The sequence below is a fragment of the Echinops telfairi genome, unplaced genomic scaffold (assembly GCF_000313985.2).
Source record: "Echinops telfairi isolate 266 unplaced genomic scaffold, ASM31398v2 ScPeMD7_7469;HRSCAF=8507_0, whole genome shotgun sequence".
NCBI lineage: Eukaryota > Metazoa > Chordata > Mammalia > Afrosoricida > Tenrecidae > Echinops > Echinops telfairi.
The window spans coordinates 29,524,662-29,536,949 of NW_022111372.1; positions in this window are offsets into that span (position 1 = coordinate 29,524,662).

The following is a 12,288-nucleotide window of genomic DNA, read 5'->3' on the forward strand; positions in this document are numbered from 1 at the left end:
AAAAAAAAAAAAAAAAGAAATAGCCTTATATAAAAGAGCCTTATATATGTATATAAGAAAGAGCCTTATATGAAAGAGCAAGTTTATATTGGGAAAACATCTCAGTCCAGTCCAGATCAAGTCCATAAGTCTGATATTAGCCCATATGTCTGATACTGGTCCATAAATGCCTCTTTGAACTCACACAACACATACAATGATGCCGAATGCAGGAGAATCACAGGCCAGTGGGTAGAAGGTCTTGTGGCCAGTGGCAGTGGAAGTATCTCAGTGCTGGCATAGGTCTCCATGTGGCTCCTCCAGCTCCAGGGCTCTGGCTCCATCAGCATAGCTCCATGTGGCTTGTCAGCAGGAAGACAAAGCAGAGAGAATGTGTGTCCTGCCTCTAGAGAGGAAGATAGGAGTTCCCAGAATGCTCAGGAGAAGGCCATGCCTACACAGAGGCCTCATGAGCTGTGACCTGATTGACAGGCTAGACACCACCTCTTCCTTCAAGTTGACAATAGATTGTGTAATTGCCACTACAGGATTATATTCTCTCACTATACCTACTCAATCTGTATGCTGATCAAATAATCAGAGGATTTGGCTTATATGAAGAAGAGTGTGGCATCAGGATTGGAGGCAGGCTTATTAACAATCTACAATATGCAGATGACACCACTTGCTTGGTGAAAGTGAGGAGGACTTGAAGAACCTGCTGCTACTGATGAAGGATTGTAGCTTTCAGTCTGGGGTATAGCTCAATGTAAAGAAGATCAAAATATCACAGCTGGTCCATTAGGTAACATCAGGATAAATGGGAAAAAGTTGAAGTTCTCAAGGATTTCATCTTACTTTGATCCACAATCAATGCTCATGGAAGCAGCAGTCAAGAGAACAAAAGACAAGTTTCATTAGGTAAATCTGCTGCACAAGACTCTTTAGAATACTGAAAAGCAAGGATGTTACTTTGAGAACTAGGATGGGCTTGACTCAAGCTATGGTATTTTCCCTTGCCTCACATGCATGTGAAAGTTGGACATTGAATAAAGAAGACTGAAGAAGAATTGTGGGACTGCCGAAGAATATTGAAAGAAAGTACCATGAACTGCTAAAAGGACAAACCAATCTGTCTTGGAGATGTACAGCCAGAGCGCTCCCTAGAGGCAAAGATGGCATGACTTTGTCTTATATACTTTGGACAGATTGTCAGGAGAGAGCAGTCCCTGGAGAAGGACATCACATTTGGTAAAGTAGAGGGGCAGCGAAGAAGAGGAAGGCCTTCAACAAATTGATTAGCATGGGGCTGCAACCATGCGCTCAAGCACAGGGAGAATTGTGAGAATGATGCAGAAGCTGGGAGTGTTTTGTTCTGCTGTGCATAATGTTGCTATGGGTCAGGACAGACTTGATGTTCTGTTCGCCAGCAACAATCCTGACCTTAGTAGAGCATGTGCACCAAGTTACCACCTTTGTCCTTGGTAGCACCTTTAAGACTACAGTTGTAGAGAGTGGGACTTGAGACATCATCTTTTGTTTTCCTTGGGAGTATCGTTGGCTAAAAGACAAACCACACTTTCATGAAAAAAATCAAACTCGTTGCCATTGAGTCGATGTTGACTCATAGTGACCCTATAGGAACTGCCCCTGTGAGTTTCTGAGACTGTAACTATGGAAACAGAAAACCCTGTCTTTCTCCAAGGAGGGACACTTGGTTTCAAACTGCTGGCCTTTTGGATTGCAGTCCAAAGAATTACCACTGCAACGACTGCTCTGAGAGCCATCTGGGACACAGAAAAATTACAGGACAATTTGGAAAAACTCGTTCAAGATCTCTGTCAGAAGTGGCAGAGGCTGCCATGACTAGAGGCACAAGAGACTGTGGCACAGAGACTCAAAGGAGCAGTGCAGAGAATATGGGGCACCTTCCCATTTGGTCCAAGATTATGGAACTATGAGACAGAGTGACAGGCGAGCTGGCTTCCTGGACCATGGAAACAAAAGTGACTAAGAGACTGAGGACCAGAGAGACTTGGATGCTGACTTAAGGAGAGGTTTTGCTGTGAACCAGGGACTGTATTCTTACTATTTTCTGATCTTGACTTATGATAACCTATTAGCTTTCCTAGTAAATACCTAAAATGTGAATATTGATTTTAAGTTCTGGGACTAATTTGGTCATTGCAACAGATTATGGAACCCAGTGTCTGAATAAGGTAAAAAAGGAGGTAAGGTGAAGGTATGTCTGACCCCTGCCTCATGGCAATAGGGAAGCCAGATTAGTTCATATACGTCCACTTCCATTGCTGTTTAACACAGGAACCTTCTGGTTGTGCTTCTTGCAAGCCTGATTTGTTTGTTCTTCAGACTGACCACAGTGTATTCAATATTTGTTGCCAGTCCCACAATTCATTTAATTTTTGAAAAATTTTTATTGTGAACTAGGTTGAAGTTTACCGAGTAGATCACCAGTTTTACATTCAACTCATTCATTGCAGTTTCAATTCATTCATTGCAGTCCTCTCAGTGCACCAACACTTCTCCCGTTTCCCCCCTGGGTTTCCTGTTTCCATCCCTCCTCCTTTCCTAACCCTCTTAAATTTGCCCTTTGGTAAATGCTGCCTTTTTACTTCAAAGGGTTAATAATTTTAACATGCTGGTGAGTTCAGTTCCAGATCTAACGGGTCTATGAGAGCCTTAGCTTTGGGGGTCCCACCAGTCTCTGGCCAGTAAGCCTGGTTTCTTTCAGGATTTTGAGTTCTGATCTGCATTTTCTCCCACTATATCCATGACTTCTTCATGTAATCTAGCAGGGGTAGCTGGGCACCATCTAGTTCTTCTTGTCTCAGGGTTTTAGAGACTGGTGTTTGCATTCTGCATTAATCCATTGGACTAATTGTTCCTATATGTCCTTCAATTTTCATTACGCTTTTTTCCTTTAAACATGAAAGTATCAATATTTGCACCTTAGATGGTTCCTCACGAAGACCCCAATCCCTATTCACCAAAATAGTATGTAAAACATTGTCCCTCAACACCAGAGACACAGTGTGGGAATTGCACCCGATCTGATCCTGCCACACTGAGGCAAAGCACTGGGGCAGTGCAGCGGAACAGCAGGGGAGGGGAGCAGCGAGATCCCCAGGGAATGATGAGGGTGGACTTGGGGACAGGGCGTGGTGCCCCAACAGACTGGACTGGAAAACACTCTTAAAGGTCAGCAATCCTTTACTTCTTGTCAATCTCTAAGAGTCTTGCACCACTTCCATCATTTTTCCTAACACTTTTCTTTAAAACAATTTTATTGGCACTCCATCCACATGTCATACAATTCAATAGTTCAATCGTATCAAAAAGAGTTATGCAATCATGACACCAATCAATTTTAGGACATTTTATTCTTCCCTAACCTCTTCCTTATTGTGTGCTGCCTTCTTCTTCACTCAAGTTATTTAACCTCTAAACAGAAGCTATCAAGGACTTTGTCTTGCTTGGATCCACAATCACTGCCCATGGAAGCAGCAATCAAGAGATCAAATGAAACATGGCACTGGGTAAATCTGCTGCATCCGATCTCTTGTTGAAAAACAAGAATGCTGCTTTGAGAACTAAAGTATGTTTGAACCAAGCCATGTGATTCTCAATCACTTCACAGGCAGGTGAAAGCTGGACAGTGAAGAAGGAAGATCGAAGGAGAATGGATGCGTTGAATGATGGTCCTTGCGAGGAAATATTAAAAATAAAATGACTACCCAAAGAACAAACAAATCTGTCTTGGAAGAAGTACAGCCAGAATGCTCTTTAGAAGCTAGGATGGCAAGACATCATCTCACATATTTTGGACATGTTGTCAGGAGCAACCAGTCCCTGGAGAAGGTCAATATGTTTGGTAAAGTAGAGGGACAGTGAAAAAGACCAAGACCCTCAACAAGATCTCTTGACAGCGGTGGTTACAACAGTGGCTCAGCATAGGAGCAGCTGTGAGGAGGGTGTAGGACCAGGCAGGGTGTCGTTCTGTTGTGCATTAGGGTTGCTAAGAGTCGGAGCCAACACGATGACACCGGACAATAAAAACAACCCTCTCGCTGTGACTTCTCTTCCCTCCCCTCCCCGCTCATCCTTGGGAATCACCGAAGAATGTTTCTTTTAGTGGGAAAAGCTTTTTCTTTACTTTGTAAAATAGTAGTCTCCTGCAATCCTTAGGATTAATTTCACTGAGCCTGATGTCCTCCAGGGCCATCCATGTTATGAGCTATTTCTCAAATGAATTGCTTTCCGTCGACATTGGGTAGTAGTCCAGGGTGCATACATAGCAAAGCATCTGTATTCATCCTTCCATCGATGGGCAGTTGGGTTGTTTCCATCTCTTCACTATTATAAGTAGTGCCAGAGGGAACATGGAACATTACAATTTCAATGCACGCATTCTTTCGCTGTCTTCTTCCTTGTCCAGGTTTGCCTGCAGACGAGGTGACTGAGAAGACTATGGCTTGGGTCGAGTGTGCCGTAGTCCTCAGAATGGCATCTTTGGTTTTTGGCAGGTTGATTTTTCCAGCAGCTTTGTCCACTGCAATATCTTTTTTTTTTAACCACTGCAATATCTTGTTTGATTTCTTGATTGGTGCTTCCATGAACTTAGGAGTGTTATCTCAAAGAATTTGCCAGTCAAGAAGCTCTGGTGAAGCGTTTATGGCCTTTGTGAATGAGGCACTGTGGAATTTTCTAGCTGAAAGGAAACTAAGGACTTATTGACACATACGTCCTCCTTTCCTGATGAAATAGCTTCCCAGAGAACTCAAAGGAATCATTAAAGGTCATCCTTCACATCAGCAGCAGAGCCAGACGCAGCCCCCAGGCTTCTCGGCTTCCTGGGTCAAAGTTCTTCCTAAACACCCCAGGTTCTTCCCATCATGGCTACACAAGTTTTATTTCATCTAGATTAAGATGAAGGATCTTCACCATCTGCTGCACAAGTGTTTAGATACACATGCGGAAAATGATTGGGTCTAGCTAACTTACTTTCTTCTGACCAGAAAGAAACAGTCTAATAAAGCAAAAGATTGGTATCTCCAGGATACAGAAACGCAGAACGTTTTTTATGCCAAGCAAAACCAAGCTTGACCAATGAACTGAAGAACCTTTAGTTTTCCAAAATTCATCAGCAATAAACCAATCACCTAAGGACTAGCATCCATGGCTTCTCGGCTACGTCTTAAACATGAAGCTCCGGATTTTGGTCCTGTTCAAGTTTGCTGCTCCTACCACACCAGCACTGTGTCCCCTCTCTCACTTTCTCTCTCTCTAATGAATGAAGCCTACAGCCCTTGTTTATAGCCTGGCAATGTGGCCCTTTCAAAAGAAGCACTTCATAAGCATATGTCCAATTCCCTGTACTGTCACTTTATTTAATCACAGTGATAAAAATAAGGAGCTTCAGGGCCCACGGAGCCACATTCTCGAAAGCACTAGACACCTTTGACTCCGGAGGCACGCTCAGCTGTGCAGCCGGAAGGGGCTCGTGGAGAGAGCAGCTCGGGCGCTCCTGCAAATGCCCTGGAATGTGCGCTATGTCGGAAAGTGTTTGGAGAATGTCTCCAAAACGGAGCAAGGTATTTCCAATGCAGTATGCACACAAAGCTATTTCAGCTAGAGCACATGCGCTCTAAAATAGATCCAGGGAGCACATTCACAGAATAGCAAACTTTCACCAGGTTAGCCGGCCCAAGACTCTGAATCCCAGAATGGAGGTAACGGTGAAATGGGTGTGCCACACATGTTCAGAATAGCTCATTTAATTTTACAGTGATCCTCGTCTGGTAAGTGCTGTATAAAATTCTGATTAAACCCATAGACAGCTGCCAGGAAGTGGACTCCAGCTCCTGACTACTTCATGCGCAACAGAACAAGACTTTGCCTGGTCCGGAGTCAGCCTGATAGTTGGCATGTTTCGGTCCATTGTGCCAATCCAGCCTACGGAGGGTCTCCATGGCCTTCTCTTGCTGGTCCTCTAGTTCATCAAATATGACGTCCTTCATTAGCATTTGATCCTTCCTGATGATGTGTGCAAAGCAAATGAGTAGGGCAGTGTCCTGTGGTGGCACACAGGTTTTCTTTTTTTTTTTTTTTAACATTTTATTAGGGGCTCATACAACTGTTATCCCAATCCATACACACATCAATTGTGTAAGGCGCATTTGTACATCGTTTCTCAAAACATTTTCTCTCCATTTAAACCCCCGACATTAGGTCCTCATTTTTCCCCTCCCTCCCCGCTCCCCCCTCCTGCATGAGCCCTTGATAGTTTATAAATGGGTATTTTGTCATATCTTGCCCTGTCCGACGTCTCCCTTCATCCACTTTTTGGTTGTCTGTCCCCCAGGGAGGAGGTCACACACAGTTCCATGTAATCGGTTCCCTCTTCCCTACCCATTCTCCCTTTACCCTCCCTGTTTTGCCACTCACACCACTGGTCCTATAGGGCTCATCCGTCCTGGATTCCCTGTATTTTCAGTTCCTATCTGTACCAGGGCACACAGGTTTTCATTAGCGGATTTTCAGAAATAGATTGCCAAGCGTTTCTACCTAGTCTGTCTTAGTCTGGCAGCTCTGCTGAAACCTTTCCACCATGGTTAACCTTGCTGGTATTTGAAACCACTGACATAGTTTCCAGTGTCACAGCAACCTGCAAGCCACCACAGTATAGCACATTGACAGATAAAGGGTGGGATTAAACTCGTGTTGTTGTTGTTGTTAGGTGCCATCCAGTTGGCTTCAACCCATAGTGACCCTCTGCACAACAGAACGAAACCCTGCCAGGTCCTGTGTCATCGTCACAGTTGTTTCATTGTTGCAGCCACTGTGTCAGTTCATCTCCGTGAGGGCCCCCCTCTTTTACTGTGCCCCTCCACTTTACCGAGCATGACATCCTTCTCCAGCATCTGGTCTTTCCTGACAGTATGTCCAAAGTATGTCAGACAAGGGCTTGCCATCTTTGCCTCTAAGGAGCACTCCGGTCATACTTCTTCTAGGACAGTTTGGTTTGTCCTTTCCGCAGTCCATGGCCCTTCCATCATCCTTTGCCAGCACCACAATTCAGACGTGTCGATTCTTCTCTGACCTTCCGTATTCAATGTCCAGCTCTCACATGCATGTAAGGCAATGAAAACACCATGACTTGAGTCAGTAACATCTTTGCTTTTCAATACTCTAAAGAGGTCTTGTGTAGCATATTTACCCAAAGCAACACATCTTTTGATCTCTAGACTGCTGCTTCCATGAGCATTGCTCGTGGATCCAAGCAAGACAAAATTGTTGGCAATTTCAATCTTTTCTCCATTTATCATGATGTTACCTATTGGTCCAGTTGTAAGAATTTTGGTCTTCTTTACATTGAGTTGTAACCCATACTGAAAGCTGCAATCATTGATCATTATCAGCAAGAGCTTCAATTCCCCCTCACTTTTAGCAAGCAAGGTTGGGTCATCTGCATATTGCAGGTCATTAATGAGCCTTCCGCTAATCCTGATGCGGCAGTCTTCTGTGTTGTATAATCCAGCTTCTCTGATTATTTTATGTGCATACAGATTGAATAAGTATGGTGAGAGGATACAACTTTGAAGCACATTGTTCCTGACTTTAAAACTCCCTTTTTTGTTTGTTTTTTGCACAACTGCCCCTTAATCCATGTGCAAGTTCCAAATGTGCGCGATGAAATGTTCTGGAAGTCCCATTAAACTCAGACCTGTGAAAAAATGGTTAACTGATAAGTGAAGCTAACATGTTTCAGGGAAAAGTATATAATCAATTATATCTTAAAACATATGCAATGATTTGTCACTGAAAAATAGGTATCATTGGTTGAAGTGAAAAAACACAAACTGATAATAACAATGAGTACAAGATTGAAGAAAATGTTCTAAAACTGATTGTGATGATGATTGTACAACTATCCTTGATAGGACTGAACTATTGAACTGTATGATATGTGACTTATATGCCAATAAAACTGTTAGAAACAAACCAATAAACAAACCCCACAACGGTGTTTGAACAAAATGGTTACACTCAGAAAACTATCCTATTATCTTCTCTGTCAAACTTTGCAATCAAAGTGATGCTCAGATTTCCTCTCAACAGGCAACACGAAAACTTGCAAATTGGAGGAAAGTTCCGACCATGCCTACGTGAAAACCTTTTGTTTCATTTCAAGACGGCAAATAAAAATAACCCAAAGGATCTACATAATGGAATACTACTCAATAACCAAAAGGAATCTGTGCTACCGTAGACACATTTCACTAGTGAAAAAACATCAGATAGAAGCGACTACAGATTGAATGATTCCATTTATAGGAAATTTCAAGAAAGTGCAAAATGATTGCATTGGCACACAGACCAGTGGTTGCCTGGGGCCATGAGGGCTAATAGGAGTGACTGTTAATGGGAAAGCATGATCTTTTGCTGACTGAAGTATTCTAAAACTGGATTGCGGCAATGAGTTCAGTCCAGATGCCATTTAGTTGTATTTGTCCCTTGACAACCCTGTGACTATCATGCAAAGAACTGTGCTCCTTTGAGAATGATGATGGCAACAAATGATCAAATGTGCTTGACACAATGGATGTGTGTATGGATTGTGATGCGTTGTATGAACCCCCAATAAAATGATTTTTTTTTTAAAGAACTGTGCTCCACAGAGATGTCAATGACTGATTTTTCAGACAAAGATCACTAAACCTTTCTCCCAGTGTTCCTCTGGGTGGACTGGAACCTTCCTTCGACCTTTCTGCTACTAGCAGAGCGTGTTACCATTTGCATCACCCAGGGTCGCTGGCAATGATTCACAGCTGCATAAGTTTCCTCAAACTTACACAATTATATCCTTACAATGGGTGAAATGTATGGTATGTAAATCATGCTCCAATAAAGCTATTTTTAAAAGAAAGGATTCTTTCAGGGCCTCTTGAGACTTCTTTGTACAATTGGGTGGCCTACTCTGTAGTATTCCTGGTAATTATTATACCTCTCAACGGTGGGAGGTGCTCCTCTCAACAGGGTGATGTTGCGGTACAAATCTAGATACCGCTAAGTCCAATGAGGCTGAAGGGCATTTCAAGAATTAGCATTTACGATTTCACAATATAATTCACTAAGGGATTAGTCAACTCATAATATCCACGTGGAATCCAACAGTATGATTACATTGAATTGAGAAAAACAAGTCTCTTCCCCAATTTGTGGGGAGGTAGTACGGCTGGGAGATCATGAGCCTTTCTTGAGCCCAGCAGCTGTTTGGAGCAGTGCCCGAGCAAGAGGGAAAGTATGTAGGGTGTAGACTTAAATGCTTTCACGAGCAACTGTGGCAGGCTGGTGCCATACAGCTCCATGGGGAAATGATATTGGGAAAAATCATCTTGCTCATAGGCAAAAGAATGAGGATGCTTCCTTGGGGCCAACCTGACTAGTGTTGCAATGCAGAGCAAGTGGTCCTCAAACCTGATTGTTCATCAAATCAACCTGACTTGTGAACAAAGCAGATTCCCAGGCTGTGCCAAGGGTGAGAGAATTAGAATCTCAGAACAGGAGCCAATGTTGGAATCTTGGAAAAAGCACCTGAAGTAATTCTTATACCAACTTCCCACCAAAAAATACCAAAAAAAAACCCCACACAAAACTCCACAACAATTTAAGGAACACTACTCTCCAGGACTTTAGAGTGCACAATGAAGATGAAGTTAACTGATCAGATTTCAATGGTTAGACACCTCCACTGAATGTAGTCTTAATTCCATCTAACCGTCTAATTGTACCTGAAATCCACACCTTACACCTTGCCTTCATCTTTACCTGCCATCTATCCTTCCTTTCAGTAGGGAGTCATCCCTGCGGTAGACGAGAGACAAATAATGTCGAGGCCACGTTGACATCAGACTACATTGAGTAGATGGATGGTTTTCACTTTGGAGTGACAGAGAAGGAACCTGCAGTGTGTGGGGGGAGGGGGAGGACAGAGGACGTGGTGGTGGGGGGGGAGGGGCGGGACTTGTCTGAGAATGGGGAGATACAGCAGAGGGATTGAATTTGAAAATCCTGCTCGGGACAAAACTCACCCTAGTGAGGCCACCCACTCACGCCATTGTCACAGAAAACTCTCACTGCCATCAATCATTGCTGAGTCATAGTGAGTCCGCATGGCTTTCTGAGACTGTAACTATTTACACGAGTAGAAAGTACAGTGTTTCTCCTGAGAAGCTGCTGGTGGTTTTCGAACTATTGACCATGCAGATCACAACCCAAAGTGTAACAGCTGTACCACCAGGGCTCCTTGCTTCATAAGGACAAAGGAATGCCCTCTTCTCAGTGAGACCCTGCAGACAGTGGCCCACTATTGACTTCTTAGAGTCCCTGAATAGTGCTAACAGTTAACCTACTTGTCTGCTAAACCAGAAGACTAGAGGTTCAAATTCAGAAGTGCCTTGGGAGAAGTCTGCTGGTCTACTTTCAAGAGATCACAGCCAAGAAAACCCTGTGGAGCTCAAATCTGCTGTGACGCACATGAGGTTGCCTTGAGTTGAAGTTGATTCGGTGGCACCCAGTAATGCTAGGGGATTGACCGCTTAGTGCTAAAAATGCTTCTTTTCATCCTTCTTGTTCAGGGCCACTGTATGCACAATGGCCCTTTTCTTTCTTTGGGAGATTTTACTCATCTACCAACCCACATGGGTAAACCCGATTTGAAACCTGGGAACCCATAAGTGCTGAATCAATAGTAGACACACAACACAAACATCCAAATTAGGCCTTATTTCCCTGGAAACTTGCCAATTCAATCAAAATATTCCTGCCGCAGTGTGGGCTAATTTCTAATAGAAGTAGGGGGGAATCAACAGCTACCACATTGCTGTTTTCTACTAGAAGGAGCAAGCAGATGAGAGAGAACTCTAGCCAAAGCAGAGTCAGAAATGGATGGTGAAGAAGGCACTCAGTGGGTGACTATGTTCCATTTCTCAGCCCATGCCCCTTCTGAGGCCCTGCTACACTCGTGAGATTCAGTCCCGAGATGCTCCAGTGTGACTATTGCTGTCGTTGTCAGGTGATGCCAGTCAGTTCTGACCCACAGTGACCGCATGTACAACAGAAAGAAGCATTGTCTGCCATCTTCACAATCGTGCTTATGTTTGATGTCATTGTGCAGCCACCGTGTCCATCTACTTTGTCCAGGGCCTTCCTCTTTTGCACTGTCCCTCTGCTTTGCCGAGCATCGTGTCCTTCTCCTTTTGAGCCCTGTCACTGGGTTGTTTCATTAGTGCTTAACTCCGTTCTGACTTGCTGACAGAGTTCTCACCAACACAGGTGCAATTGTAGATCCCGTTGGCCACCTACGGCTTTATTTTAACTACTGCCCTTTCCTTGTACAGACTGAAGAGCAGACCACATTGTCTTCCTTCTGGGGCAAAAATGAAACACTCCAAAAACTGGTTTTCCTGTTTAAAATGAACTCGATTTTGTGATATTAAGAAATTATAATTAGTTTTAATGAGTCAGGGTGGTACAACCATATGTTAAAGAGCAAAGATATCATTTTGAGGACTAACGTGTACCCGACCCAAGCCACGTACTTTCAATCCCTTCCTATACACGTGAAAGCTGGATGCTGAATAAGGAAAACCAGAGGGAATATGGTGTGCCTAATGAACATTGAAAGTACCATGGACCGCCGAAGAAGAACCAAATCTGTCTTTAAGGACGTTCATCCAAAATGCTCTTTGGAAGTGAGAATGAGAAGATTTCACCTCGTGTACTTTAGACTTGCTATCAGGAGACATCAGTCCCTGGAAAAGGACATCATGCGTGGTAACGTGGAGGGGCCGTGAGAAAGAGGAAGGCTTGACTAAATGGAGTCACACAGTGGCTGCAACAATGGGCTCAAGCCTGGCAATGGAGAGAATGGCTCGGGACTGAGCAGGGTTTCGTTCTGTTCCCCCTGGGGTCGCTGTGAGTCCGAGCTCACCCAGCGGCCTCTGCTCTTTGCTGGATCTGGATGGCTGGGTTTGACATTATGCATCTGTGTACTTTTATATAGATCAAACATTTCCAATAAGTTTTTACAATACCCGTTATCAAGTAGCAGGAAATGATCAGCATTTAGAAATACGAAAAGGCGTCTTTAATTTTAGAGGTCTAACCATGTGGATCCAAGCGCTCCTGCCCCCCTAAAATGAAGCAAAGCTGTTGAGAAGTTGACTGTGGCCCATGGCGGCGTTCGTTCGGTGTGCTGGAGCACACTGCTTTCTGTAGGGCGGTCCC